The sequence below is a fragment of the Syngnathus scovelli genome, chromosome 13, assembly GCF_024217435.2.
Source record: "Syngnathus scovelli strain Florida chromosome 13, RoL_Ssco_1.2, whole genome shotgun sequence".
Lineage (NCBI taxonomy): Eukaryota > Metazoa > Chordata > Actinopteri > Syngnathiformes > Syngnathidae > Syngnathus > Syngnathus scovelli.
Window position 1 is genome coordinate 12,835,064 of NC_090859.1, and position 15,404 is coordinate 12,850,467.

Below are 15,404 nucleotides of genomic sequence, written 5' to 3' on the forward strand. Positions count from 1 at the left end.
TAAACTGTTCGCTTTAGCTGAAATGGTTTTCTCTTGTCTTTATTTCAGGGTTTAATATGCGATGGATTGTGGAGACAATTTACCACCCACCATTTCTCTGTATTTTTTTACCTCATTTGTGGGAATTTAACCAAACTCTAAATTTATATTTAGTTTTATCGTCTTTTCAGGGCTAGGCTGCAATCTTGCGTTCTGCACGTAACCAACAAAGTAGTGTCAATCCACCTCAACAGATGGTGCTCAGTCGGAGTCCGAAACTAAGATGAAGTTCCACGCTGAGTCGGATGTGTGGTTGGAAGAAAAGAAAAAAAAAAACAGTCAAGTTTGTGAGTGAAGGAGCGCTGATTTAATTTAGGATGTCGCTATGTACCTTCAATTCTTTTCACGATTTGGCCTACCAGACGATTATCATGTCCTAGTTTTCTATTCAGCGAGAAAAAGTATTTTTTCTTTTCTCCGTCTTATCTTTTTGGGTCACTGTGGGTGTAAAACTTTTAAGGCAGATTTCAAAAAGCTTCTTCACTCTTTTACAGTCACACCTTTCAAACTACATCAACTCGTTTCTTTTTGGGATGGGTAGAAATTGTTGTGTCGATATGTTTGAAAGAAACTGCTTGTAATAAGCAACCTTCGTAAAAAAGGACTGCTGGATCTTTTTCCATTCCAGTCATTTAGTCCAATTTCTCATCAGCCATATCATGCAATCTGTTTGATAAGAGGTGTGATGCAAAGCTGAGGTCTCCGTAGGTTTCGAGTCTTAACGGAGAAGTCGCCGGCCATTAATGAAACCGTTTATGCAGACGGAATCACCTACTATTTCTGCCCTGCTGCGTCTTTTTCTGACATTTCCAAAATTGCTACGGCTATTATGGCATCCTGCCTGTTTCCATCTATCGTTCTCTTTTTCTTCCTATCTATTTAATCACGTCTTTGACTTTTCCTCTTTGTCACGTCTGCCACAGCCTCCTCCTCATTCATATGTGGTTCTTATTTGTACTCCTACATCTGATGCTGTTGCTGTTTTTTTTTTTTTTTTTTTTTCCGCCTCTCACTCACCGCCTTTCCCTCATCAAGCACTTTCCGGCATGTAATGTCCGCCCATTCCTTTCCCCCAAGACAGGCTTTGCTTTTTCTCACCATGACCTCTTACTCGGCCTTCAATCTTTGTTTTATTTTTTAAGGTTGTCTTACTTGCTCCACCTTCTCCCCCCACCTGTTCTTATTTTTTTTTTTATTCTCCTTCATTCACCTCACTCACAGTGGTGCGACGGTGCATCTCGTGGTAGATAGATAGATAGATAGATAGATAGATAGATAGATAGATAGATAGATAGATAGATAGATAGATAGATAGATAGATAGATAGATAGATAGATAAAAAAAACAAAATAAAACAAATAACACTTTAAAGTGCCATATATAAGTCCGTACAACAAACAATAAACCAAAAAACTGAAAAAAAAAATATAGATAGATCTGTCCATTCGTTTTGCAATGACTCAAAGTTATCAGTCGGGGAAAAAAAAAAAATAAGCCAACAACATTCCCACCTCTCCTCGAGTTCACGCCTCTCAAATCAAAATCATTCTGCCAAGTGTGAGTCTTGTTGAGAATGTTATGTGACTCAGTGGCTGTGATTTAAAAGTGTGACTGATAGTGTGCTTCATGTCCCCTTAGCATGATTTAAAAAAATATATAGAATTTAATATACGTATATATACGCCATGTGAGCTACAGACAAGCATCCAGTAGGAATGAGTTGCAGACAGAAGAGGAATAGAGACACAATCTATGAATAAGCAAAGTCCCAATAAAAGTCAAGGGGACATTTGGGGTTTACCGTCTTGCTGGGCTGCTTTCAACAAGCTCCATAAATCATAGCAACATCTTGCTGCGACATTAGCAGGAGGCAAGTTTTTCGACAAGATGACATTGTGATCCAAAAAAAAAAGACGCACAATCAACTGAGCGTTGACAATGCCAAAGGTAAAAATCAAAGGCATATGAAATGAGCACTATAAAAAAAAAAAGGTTACCTTTTTGGAAACTACCCAAAGCACATTAATGGCTCAAAGTTGTTTCAAATCGTGAAGGTCGAACTTGTGTGTGTTCTTGCATCCTTTTTTTAAAACTTCTCGCTATATATTATGACCATTTTTTTTTTCAATTTTATATCCTGTGCTTCAATAAAAGGGCTATCTTTGTTTTGTACGATGTGCATCCTGTAGTGTGTTTCAACAGGTGTGCACCGAAAAATGCGCATCTTAACAATCGTCAATTGTTGCCCTGCATCTCTGGCGTCCTTTCATTCCTAAACGCGCGGCAGGATATTGAACCGAGCGTCTGGCTTGGAGAGCCGGGGCGAAAAGATGTTCTCGTGTGATATAAATAGAAACCAGACCTTTTTAGTTTTCCAACTAAGACAATCGGAGCGGCGGCTTTGATTTTGACAGCTGATAGAATTGTGCTGTTGTCATTTGTTTGCTGCTTAATTATGCAAGCTGCTTTTTTTTTTTTTGTTGCTTCTCTTTTATGTTCAAAATTTGAAGCTTAAATCTTACATTTGCTGTCATCTTTCAGATAAAGGAAAATACATCTAACTCCTAATTATCTTTGGTATCCCCCGTTTGTTACGCAACACATTAGCTTTATTAAAACAATCGAAACATTTCAATAATAATGACATTTTTAATCAAATGCATCATTTTAGTTCAGATCAATGCCACATAATGAGATGGAAATGAATTTTGCTACAGTTATCTAAAATATGCTAACACTATCCTTATCCAATTACTTCAGATGTAAAATCAATGTCGCTAATGGTTAATTGCATCTGCTTTCAACATGGACATGCCAAAACTGTATTTTCCTTCATGTCCAATTTCTAGTCAAATATTTTTCTACATCGAGATTTGTTTTTTTTTTTCCTCCATTCTTATTGGAATTCTAATTGCGAAGAAGATTACTAGCGTGTCAGGCATAATTGAAGCTGACAAACAGCATGCGTTAAGCTAATCTTATTCATAATTTGTCTTGGGCTTTGATGGTCCCCATTGATGAAGACCTATTCTGTATTTAATGGCTTGTTAGTGGTAGTCTGTGAAGTTCTGCTATTTTTGTAGAGTGAGGCTTTTTGCGTGCAGTATAATTTTCAGAAAAAAATGAACCTAAAAAATGGATGAAAAAAAATATATAAAATGAAAATGGATGAAAAAGAAATAAATAAATAAAACTAACTACAGCATATTTTCAGCATTCTACCCGATGCATTTGTCGAAAAGACTCCTCGCTATTTCCGAAGTCGTTGTTGTTTTGACTGTGCGACCTGTTTGTGTCTTTCTAATTTAAAAGACGCAGCGGGATGTCTGATGTGCTGCCAAAAAGCTCAGCAGTGTCACATCAAGTGTTTGTCTCACAGGATAGTCTTTCACTTTATTAGGGAGCCCGTGGCACCGCCGGATTACTGGCAGACGACCGGCGTTTTCCGTTTTAATGTCAACCGTTGCTCATAGAAAGTGAATGAATATACTATTGGCAAGTGAGCTACTAATATTTAAAAAAGAAATTCAGCAATGCTTAACCGACCTTTGAACAAAAAACGACCGAGCGGCATCGGAAAGCCGATTTAGAATACGGAGTCAAAAAGTAAATGTCAGGAAAGTTATTTCCTGTCAAACCTCAGCGCAAAGGGCCACAATGTTGAAATATAGCCCATGTCCTTTAAAATGGCATAAATATTTAATAATGGTGACTCTGATTTAATCGTGGCTTGTGTGTTCACAGATCTTCAGTCCAATGGAAAGACGTTGCATGATATTAAAGCCCAAAGCCTCAAAGACACAATCTTAAACAGGTAAGATTGATTTGACTACTTTTGATAACCGTAAGACTAGACGGGAGGAAAATAACTATGGGGAAAAAATGGGGGGAAATACATCGAGGTGAATGGGGGGAAAATTGGAGGCGCTTTGAAAGAGAGTAAGTGTCACACACTTAAATAGATTGAACCACTTGTATGATTGCTCCCTGAAAGCCACATTTGGTGTTCTGCTTTGGCCTTAAATTTACTCTTACTACAAGAAAATGTCAAAAATGCTAGACTCCATGAATAACTTTTGGATACGTACAAGTTTATATATATATATATATATATATATATATATTATATTTGTTTTTTATTTTATTTATTATTTATATATATATATATATATATATATATATATATATATATATATATATATATATATATATATATATATATATATATATATATATATTATTTATATTATATATTTTTTTTATTATTATTATTTCATTTTTTTGCAGCAATCTTTTAACAATGACTCTCTTGACCACAAAATACAAGCATCGGTATTAAAACAGTTTCAGCAACATCAAATTTGCATGCAGCAAATGCCCCCTGTCTTCATCTCCATGCATTAAGCAGATGGTAGAATGAAGACAAACATTTGACATGATGACATCCAAGCCTCCAGTGATATCATGTCTAAAGAGCTCCAATTTGAGCATGCAAAATAATCCAGCACGCAAACACGCCTCGCATAAAATACACTGACATTTTGTCTTCACCTTATCACTGCAAGTAAATGTTTGGCTTAGTGCTCATGGAGGCTTCTGGGCCAGATGATGTTACTGATTTTGGGGGAATCAGTTGCCATAGCGTCCCACGACGTGTTATTACGTTTCATCCAGCGGCTTCTATCTGTCTGACCCGAGCTAAAACCCAAAGACATGCTGATAAGCAATGCATATTTATTTGACTCAGTCTTTCTTTTGCAGACACACTATCTCCATCCATCTCTCCCAAGACAATCCAAATACAAATATATGGGCTATCTCTTCTTATCACACACTCTTTGTCAGCACATAAACAGCGTTAACCAAACGCCGGGCAAACAGGGGATGACGCAAGTGCGGAGAAATCCTCCACCCTTGAATCTTCACATGGACAGCAAACACGGTTTTATCATTTTCTTGGAGGGGGGGGGGTAAAGTTTCGAGAAGAAATTGTTCCAAGATGCTCTTTGCTAAATGTTGATGGAACTACTTTTATGTGCCCTCGTATAGTGTGGTTAAAATACAATAAAACACTAACTAGCACCTCATCGTATGTTTTTACGAGGGTTGTTCTCAGAAAGTAAGGTCCCTCCCGAAAGGGTGACACAAGAGGCCGTAAATTAAATGTATAAATCAAACGTTTACTTTATAATGCTCGGTTGCGAATCATTTGCAGTCAATTACAGAAGTCTGGCATGCACAGACATCACCAGACGTTGGATTTCCATCGCCTGGTGATAAAAACGATCGTTTTTGGGCCATTGTCCATCGACATTGTTCATCTCCCTCAAAGTAGCTTGGAAGCTGAATATGAGCTGATAATATTTCCTGAAACCCTTCCGAGTTTATTCGTCAGCAGTTCCATTGGCATCCACGACCATCGTGCTTCACAGTCGATTTAAATATTCAACTCGGCAAGAAACGAGAGTCGCAAAGACTGACTGCTCACATTAAGCAACAGGCTAGCAGGAGAGACAAAAAGAGTCCTTTTAAAAGTCAACAATAGATCCATAAACACCACTTAGGAGTCTGTTAATGTAAATGATCCTTTTTAATTTCAAGTATAAACTGATTAGAGTGGCATTTGGTGAAAGGGAGCGGGATTAGCCTCCATCTTGAATCAGGCTTTCCGAATGTCAACCCTCTTCATTATAACTCATTGTTTACAATGTAGTCATGCTTATCACGGCGAGACAATGCGGCAGAGTAAATTCGAGACACTTGGCAGTGGCTTAAGGTGAATGACATTTTGAATACAGCGTGTAAAGTGTTTATCAGCCGAGAGCAGGTCCAAAGTAATCCCTTCGCCCGTTTTTCTTGCCATTATCGCCGTGTTGTCGCGCAAAGGTTGCCATGGTAGTGATGTTACGTGTATCGTGGGAAATATGCCCTTAGGATGGGGGAAATTAAATTAATTTTGTAATTGCACCTATTGTCCTTCTATCCGGTCTGCAGGGCGGCCGACCGGTCCGACTAAAAAGTCTGAGCTCGTTTATATAAAAAATGGAGGATTATTGTAAAACAAAAACATCAAGAATCAATCAAAAAAGTCCTGGGAATGTTTTTTTTCCTTATAATTTTAAAGATAATTTATTGCGGGAGAATATTTACTCCAAATGATGCAATCCTATTCCTCACCTCAGAGTCAAATGATACAAAAAAAATACTTTTGACCCTTTTGAAAATGAAGTTTACCTGCCAGTGGGTATTGCAGTGGAAACACCTCGTGTGTGTTGTTTCCCTTTGGTGTTGTTCCTTAAACACGTATTGCAGCGGAGGCAGACCTGCAGCTGAAGGTCAATTTTAAAAGGTTTCCATTACTGAAAAGGTCAGCGCTTCCAGGTGTGAACCACAGCTGTGGTAAAGACGCCAAAATACAGCAGGGAGAGAAAAAAAAAAAAAAACGAAACTGTTAGTGTATGTGCTTATTAAGTCACACTAAGACTCTTTTAGAATATATGCAAATGTGAGTATTGCTAATTAATTTAGAAGGTGTTGTACATCTGCCTTAAGGGATGGGCAACTGGCTGGAAAAATAGTATTAAAAGTTTTTTTTACAATTCCAAAAAGCTCTTAAAAATGTCCAAAACATGAAAAGTAAAACCCTAAAAAAAACAATTAAAAAAAAAATATATTGACAAAATATGTGTAAAAAAAAAAAAACTGTGAATATGCAGGGGTTGACTGTAGCTTTTAATTGTAATATCAACATTCACCACTAGATGGCTGCAGACATGATTTTGTTGCCCCTGCACTACTTCAATAAATGAACTTTTATGCAAGAGAGTCTTTTGCACTGGGGAAAAATAGAGAATGTATATTTTTTGCTAGTGCTTCTTTTATACACACACATTTCGAAAATGCACATATTTTGCATATATGCACATAATCAGTGCATATTTGAAATTGCATTTTTTATTTTTGCATCCATCTGGCTAGGAAATGCATGGTCTTCATGGTACAGTATGTTTGGGCTGCTCCCTACACTACTGTGAATGGTGGCTAGGGGGTGCACTGTGGACATGATTTGTGTGTAAGCAGAAAGAGAGAGAGAGCGACAGAGCGAGCGTGTGTGTGTGTGTCAGTGTGTGTGCATCAGTGTATATGTGTGTGTGTGTGTATCCCTGCCTGTGGCTGGGCTGGTCACATGGGGGACAGCAGTCTGTTTAAAACAGCCTCAGCTCGCTCACTCCGAGCAGTGCAAGACACCGAGACAGATGCGCACGTCGCCTCTCTCTTCCACACAAGCGCTCACACACATGCTCAACGTACGGAGACGGCAACTTTCCTCTATCGGACTGACACAATACACACCCCTTGCCACACTGGAGGAAGAGGATAAGGAGTGACAGATCAGGAAAAGCAGGCAATAAAGAGGAGGTTCCCTGTGAGTAGCCAATTGATTCTTTCTTTTAACCTGAAATTGTAATTAGTGCTTGGATTTTGTGTGTATGTGTGTGTGTGTGTTGCTGCGCTTATCGGTGCTGTCTGAGCAGGACCTGACAGAGGCTGAGAGTAGAAAGGACTTGCTTGAATGGGACTGTGAGAATGAAAGAAAGGAAGCAGCGCAAGCGTGGCATTCAATATGTGGTGCTGGTGCAACCCTGGGATACATCTCCATCAATCTACCCCTGCCTCACCCCCCCCCTCCCTCACTCCCTCCCTCTGCCCGTGGGAGCTAATGCTGTTAATTAGCAGCGTGCGCTTGGAATGAAAGGAATGCCATTCCGCCGAGCCGGACTGGGCTTTGCTCCGGACTCTTGTGCGCGAGTGTGCCGTCTCCTCGTCGTGTTGACGTTTTGTACGTGTTGATGAGGTCAGGCTTCTTCTGAGTCAGAGAATCGGATATGGCTGATGCCAGCCCGTTACAAGCGGCTGAACCCCTCACTGTTCTATCAATGTCCCGGAAGAGTCGGTTCTCTTCTTCGTGGTTCTCTGGAACTCTCCGTCCCGAGCCACGGTCTCCAACTCTCCCTCCTCATCACTCCATCTCTGCGCTGGTGTTGGCTATTCCGACTTTCAACTCCAGCGTGCTCCTTTTACGCCGGAGTCAAAGTGAGAGGATTGCAGAGTTGTGAAGAAGAGAGGGAAGAGTGAGGAATGAGGGAGAAAGTGGAAGGTGGGGAAAGGGAGGGGGCATTGAAAAGGCCGACACTAGCTCGGACAATTAGCCCGGGGAGTGTGTCCTGGGGTGCTATTCTGAGAGGGGCTTTGGCCCCTGGGTCTTGGGCGCTGGGTCACGGGATGCCTTGACCCCTCCAGTCGACAGCTAGGCATGGGAGCCATTATTACGGTCTGATTGATTAGCACTGAGCGGAAATCCCTTTTCTCTTCACTCCTCGGGAGAAAAAAAAGACGAGCGCTTTTTTTTTTTTGTGTCCTTTTGCTGGTGTTGTTGCTGATTTCCAAAAATGACTCATGTAAAGTCTGATTGGGTTTAGGGTTGGGTCAAAGTGCAAAAACCATAATGTGCAGAAAAGATCCCAAAAAGTAGTGAGTAGCATGTTTATTTCTTTTTTTATTGTCTCCCTTTTCGCAATCTCCTTTCACTGCTTTAATCTTGGCGGTCCCATCTTTCCCTCCCCCTCCTCCCCCGCCTCCTCCCTAGACTGGGAGTTTAGTGTGGTGTTTAGCCCGGCTCACGGCTGATCAAAGCAGGACGTGTCAGACTAGGCTTAGCTCGGGCACTCCTAATGGAGCGCCGTTTTCATGCCTTGTTGCTGGTGGGTAAGGAGGGAGACATGGGAGGGGGGGGGGGGGATTGATGAGAGAGGGGGGGTGCAAGGAAAGTCCCAAAACAAGTGGCAGACGGAACTGAAGGCATCTCAGCCAAGTGAGAGTGAAAGAGCTTCATAGAGAAACAAAAATAAAAGGAAACGAAAATCCAGAATTTGGCTGAAGTGCATTCAAGTCTGAGTTTAAGAAACTTTTTTTTTTTTTTTTTTACTGCTTCTTGGACCTTAACCACCTAGACTGCAAAGAATCTCTCCAGATAATCCGGCCATTTTTGATTGGACAGTTTAGGTCGGCGCAGGGTAGCTCTCACACATGGTTTGGTTTTAGCTTGGAAGCAACACCAGACGGGAAGAGGGCTTTGTGTGTGTATGTGCGAGCGTGTGAAAGCGAGAGAGAGGAGGGGAGGGGGGGGTCCAGGGATGCATAATAAGAAAAAGAGAGTTCTGAGTGTGTGTGTGTGTGTGTGTGTGTGCATATACTTGCATTTACCAACATATTAAAAGTGACTATTAAAAAGCGACACTGGCTCGTCATGTTTACCGAAGAAATTGATTCAAGGGAGGACTAGACATGACTGAGTAAAAAAAAAACGATATGGATGATTATGGACTTTGTGGCAGGGTTGATAAGTGAAGCAAATTATTCTTAAGCAAAGAGAAGTGACAGTGACTTATTAAAAATATATAAATGTGTGGTTCCCCTGATTGTTAAAAGGAATTTTAGTTCGGAAAGTTTGGATTTTAGCTTCCGATTCAAATCCACGCATAATATTGACCCTAACTGAGAGGTGGAACAAAATGAAGCGCAGTCGTGCGTCACATTAAAGAAATAAGAATGAAATTGTGAGTACCTGCACTTATCCCATCTTTTGTCTGAAGAAAGGCTCCAAGCAGGAGCAAATGTAAACTCCCACGCTTCCTCGCAATGCCCTCTCTCTTTCCTTTGAGTTTGGAGATGCCACTTGCTGTTTGCTTTTATCTATGAGAACCGAAGGCTTTCAAAACACGACATGATTTGATTCAGATTCAGCCCCAATTAAGATGCATTACTGAGATGTTGCATTGTGCTGCCGTTTTCTCCCTTCAACCTGCAGCTAGTAGAAAATAGCTCACACGCTGTTTAATTATCCCTGCTGTCTATTTTAGAATAAGGAGTGGTTACTCATTTCAAATGTGTTATCAAATATTTTATCAAACCTGGTAAATCATTTGCTTAGTGGCTAGCTGCTAGCCACTAGCCGCTATGATCCAGAATAGTGTCAGTGTAGCTTCGGGCTACATTAGAGTATGGAGGGAAGCAAACGGGGATAAATGATGATGAAGAAGCAAGCAAGGCATTAGCCATCCATCTATCCCTCCATTCATTGATTGTCATGGACAAACCTTTTACTTTCATTAGGGAGATGCATTTTGCATCACTGATAGATTCTCTTTGCATGTTGACCGTCAATTGACGACTCCACTGATCCAGTCTGGTTAAAAAAAAAAAAAAAAAACTCAAGATGGGGTGGCTTAAAAAATCCCAGGAGGCTTCTGCCCTGATAAAATAGGCCTATCTACACCCCTGCTGAGAATTTTTTTTGCAAGGTGTTATTTTCTTTGTTGAGAAAATACCGATTTTTACACTTGCTATGGCTGCGAGACAAGTTAGGCATTAGCTTTGTCAGAGATGGCAGGTTCCGTATTGACGGAGGGGGAGAGGCGGTGGTCAAGAGGTCAGGAAGAAGTGACAGGTCTCGCTGAGAAAAAGGCCACTCGTAGCGCTGGCTTGAAAGATGAGAACAAACACCGGGACGCATAAGTGCTGTGTGGCTGAGAGGCTGTCGGGCATTTACGTCAACATACGTGACATTGACTCCTTGAGGAGGACAGGAGATGAGAAGTCAGAGGGTCACCATGAGGACAGCAGAAGCGGTTGTGATGTGGCAAGACGAGAGATTCAACGATGAGGCGGATCTCAATTTTACTGAAACGCACATTAGAGAATAAGTGGGACTGTGTCGGAAGACAAAAAAGTAATGAGAGTAACAGTGGAAATGAGGTTGTTGCCTCTTGTCTTGTCTCTTTGCTTTATGTGAACATCACCATTTGCATAATACAAGCGTAAAAAAAGAAGCGGAACGGTCTCGTGTTACTTTGCGCTTCAAATACAAAATGTCTCGGAACATCAAAATCACTTTCAAAGCACCCCAGACAAAAACAACGAGGCTCTTCTCCACGTTTTTTTCTCGCACGGATGTCGTCGGATTGAATGACAATTATCGACGTATCCGCTTGTCTTGTTCCCTGCACAAAAGATCAACTGAAGGGAATTAGATGCTTGAAGTGGAGAGGCAAGAATGCTCAAGTCTCATTTTCCACACTGAACAAATTCTGCCAAGGAATCTTATGTTGCAGTTTAGCGCGAGGATGCCTCTGTGAAATATCGAGTTTGAACAAAAGCTTTTGAAAACACCAATGCGAATTTGGACTTTTTTACTCTTCATGCGACAACCACTTTCTAGTTGTTCCAATTTTTTTTTTGTTAGTCAAGTCTGCTCACACAGATGGCCAGCTCGGGGATACTAGAACAAGACCGTTCTCATTTATTTTCATGTTTTTGTTTGTTATTACGCCGTGAGTTGGAGACTGCGACCGGTTTGCAGAAAATGTTTACGTACTTTTGGGAGTGCATGAATTCAATAATGGAGAAGCTTTCAGTCCATTGAAAAATATTATACATTTCGGTTCACTATAAAGACATGAGGTCATTTATTTATTTTTATTTTTATTTTTATTTTTATTTTTATTTTTATTTTTATTTTTATTTTTATTTTTATTTTTATTTTTATTTTTATTTTTATTTATTTCAATAGCTGTCCATCCCGTTTCCTTTGATCAAGTGTGAGTAGAGTTTTTTTTTTTTTTTCAGGGTGGTGATCTTTTAATCTATTTAATTCTGATCTTTAAAGACTAATCAATGCTCCCTTTTATATTTCCATTAGGTCGCACATGCAGGGAAAGGGATAAAGCCTGACAAAAGAGGCTCAGCCATGGCCACATTAACACAGAAAATTCACAATGCTGCTCCCAAAGTGGATTAAGATGTTGGTTGACCTCCAATTTGTTTGTATGGAGAAACAATCGTGATTCTCGCTCAACCTGACGAAAGATGTTGAATGTAAAATGGAACAGCAGAAAGCCGGAACAGCCACCACCTGATAATATTAATTTCGATTGTGTCATCGTCCATGAAGTATCGTAAATATCACACCAGACAGCGATCTGTAGATCTAAACAAATGATTGTGGGAAACTAAATAAATGTCCAACCCATGACCATGAGGCGCTCTAAATAGACACACTAACTCGATCTTGGAAAAAAAAACCTCACTTTTTTTGTCTTCCCCTGCGTGCACTCGCGGCTGACAACGAGGCACTCTAAACATAGTTCATCATGTTTTGCAAAAGCCCCTTACAGTAAGTGGCCAGATTTTGTTAGACAATGTTTTTTTTGGAAGGGGTAATTGACCTCCCCCCCCCCCCTTTCCTCTCTCACCCACCCTCTCAGGATGCACTCATTTATTTTGCCTTACTTAACTGACTATTTTCCTGCACAGTAGTCTACGAGGGTGTTTTTTTTTTTTTTTTTTTTTTTTCCAGCCCACTGTGATAGTTTATTAGCAATGTCTCCTTTGATGGTTACTTTGCACGCTCGATTATGGCTGAAAGGGAGTGGGCCGGGCCCCGGGGTTCCGAGGAAGTCTGTCTAATGATATTAACAACATCCTTTATATGGTCGTCACTGCTTGCAGGGGTTTGTGGAAGGAGTACAGAGAAGAGATCAGAAGTCAAGGAAAAAGGGTGTAAAGAGAAAACCGATGTCACCCCTGTGCGTGATTTGTAAGCTTAGCCAATCACAAGCGAGATATTTCACACAACGCGGGCAGCGAGAGTTCATTTCAACCAATTAGCTACAGTGCTTTATAAACACCTGGATATAAAATTGTGCCTGCGTGGAAAACAGGCAGGAGTTAAGGAACGAGGCGCTCGTGCGGCGAAAATAAAGGAAGGAATCGATTGGTTGGTGACTGAGTGAAAATAAACATGACAATTATGAGAGATGGATCGCCGAGACAGGAATGACCCTGGTCCAATTTGAAAAGGTTCGCACGCTATCTTCACGTATATTATAGTGAGCTGTCACCCAAGTGCCCGTCATTTTTAATTGAAAACTTTGCCTTGCTGTCACAAATTCCATCGCCTCCACGCGCTTGGGGATTAGCCATTTATGAATAATAAATATATGTCTGAAAACAGAAACTGATAGTTGTAAACACTGTGTGTCATAATAAACAATTTATGCCACCATAAAATACCATTGCAGATAAATGCAGGGCCACGTATTGCGCAACACTGACGGCTTAATTTATATGGATGCGTTGGGCTGGCAACCATCATTTTTTTTTCGATAAACATTTCTAAATTAATGAAATATAACTGAACTAAAACTTTCTCAGAGTTTTTTTTCCTTTTTTTAATGGACACCCCGGACTGGTATCAAATAAATCAGTGCAAATATACTAAACAAGCAGTAGTGTCATTTAACCTTAAATAACTTTATCTCGGGATACAAAAACAGCAAGCTGAGTGCTCTTTTCTTCCACCCAAGTGTTCATCATATTTGTAAAATCCGCATTTAAAATCCAATCGACCCATCAGCTCAGTGCCCAGAGGCGGCGGTCATACTAGCCTTCTGCCATTTCCCCCCCTCCAGATGTAACATTTACAGCTCCATCTGTCCTCCCATTGCTCTGCATTGGTGCGCAACCCGCGGGTCTCAACCCCTCCTTTTATGATACTTTATTTGTTTGTCATATAAATGTCATTGTCCGTCAGCCATGAGAGCCGCACCCCACGGTATAGAAACAATTGTTTTGCTAGTAGCATGTGTGTACTTGTGCAAGCAGATTAGATTTCATCGTGAAGGCATGTTGAACACTCCGTCAATTTCCTGCCACGCATTCGCCTTTCCCCTCCCCGTGACAAATTCCTCGATTCCCTCACAACACATTTCTAATATATTTATTGGTCATGGGCATTTTATGGTCCCACATATTGCTTCTCTCCAAGCCTGGCAAATATTGAATGGCTTCCACATTTTGTGTGTGCAAGGGTGGGAAAGAAAGATGAGAGGAAGCTAATCGTGTCAAACATCCCCGCTTTGCCTTCTGTTTGGAAAAGTTTTCTTCGAGGCCTTTTCGGATTTGAATGCAAAAAAAAATATATATATGTATATATATATGTATATATATATATATATATATATATATATATATATATATATATATATATATATATATATATATATATATATATATATATATATATATATATGTTGTGGTATGAGGCCATTATGTTCCGTAGTATTTAAACTAAAGTACATATGGGACCAGTTAAATGTCGGCACATTTCTCCGTTACTACAGGCAATTTGTTTTAATTGTGGACTTAAACATAATAGAGCTTCAAATTTCCTCCTTTCATGGCAGCCCGTATGAAATGCGAGAGTGCCTGTTAACTAGCTCAGTTACGTTACGACAATCAGAAAAGGCGATTCTTAATGCGACGTATGTCATCCGTCTCGATGGATTTTCCTCGGGTGAGGTAAAAACAATATGACTTTTTCCGTGGTGGATTTTCTGGGTGAAGTTACAAACGATGCGGACTACATGACGGGAGAAGCCGTTCCGATGATTCGATAGAATAATTGTGAGACGTTTTGAGTTACATCACAAGGCGGGTGACTTAAATATGTGGCTACACAAAAATTAGCATGTTTGTGAGGCCAATCAAGTCAGTCACTAATGGAAAAACCGAATCAAACTTTTCAAAACGTCCTTCTTGGTAGTCGAACAAATCCAAAAGGGCCAATATACTACTTCACCAGCGTCCATGAAATATTATTTTCTCCCGGGGATGATCTGCAATAGCGGTGGCCTTGGATTGCACTCCATCCCGACTGGCTGTAGGCTTGTTAATTAAAATAATCCCAAATATTCACTTCAGCAGAAGCATTAACACCAAAGTAAAAGAACACTTAACTGACTTGTTATAAGTACACTGCTGAGTCAGAGTTCAGGAGCGGCTTAATTTCTTTTATAATTGGCTGTGAGTAAAACTTCTGCCGGGTACTTTAATTGACAAAGCACACATTCTAAATATTAGGATGATGAGCGACCACCATGAGCTGAGCAATATCTACTGATTTACTTTCCCAACATCGTCGCTAAATTATATAGGATAGAAAACCTTCCTTTGCTAATTCAGTTGAAAAACTAAAACGTTAGCGAATGCAAAATCCAATAGAGATCGCTTGCTTTCGCTTCGAATTAGCTCCGATTATGACATGTCTATATTGGAGCTTCCTGGAGCATCGTGAAATATGTAAAGTAAGCTTTAAATGGATTTCCAAGGACATAATGGAGTGTGTGCTGTATTTCATTGTTATCCTGCTCGCCCCCTAATCTCATGGGACACAAAAACAAGGCCTACATGTGAGACACTGGGAACATTTAATTATTTACATTAGTAGTGGGTGTATGGGCTGGCAG

At 40.2% G+C, this 15,404-nt stretch overlaps 1 protein-coding gene across 1 annotated transcript in view; it reads left to right on the plus strand.

The window, feature by feature from the left end:
* Positions 1 to 7,212: 7,212 nt before the first annotated feature.
* cntfr (ciliary neurotrophic factor receptor) overlaps positions 7,213 to 15,404 on the plus strand; it is a 99,801-nt gene continuing 91,609 nt past the window's right edge. The window contains exon 1 of the mRNA XM_049737857.2: positions 7,213 to 7,465. The gene's annotated coding sequence lies outside the window, so the exon portion shown is untranslated. The remainder of the gene's footprint in view (positions 7,466 to 15,404) is intronic.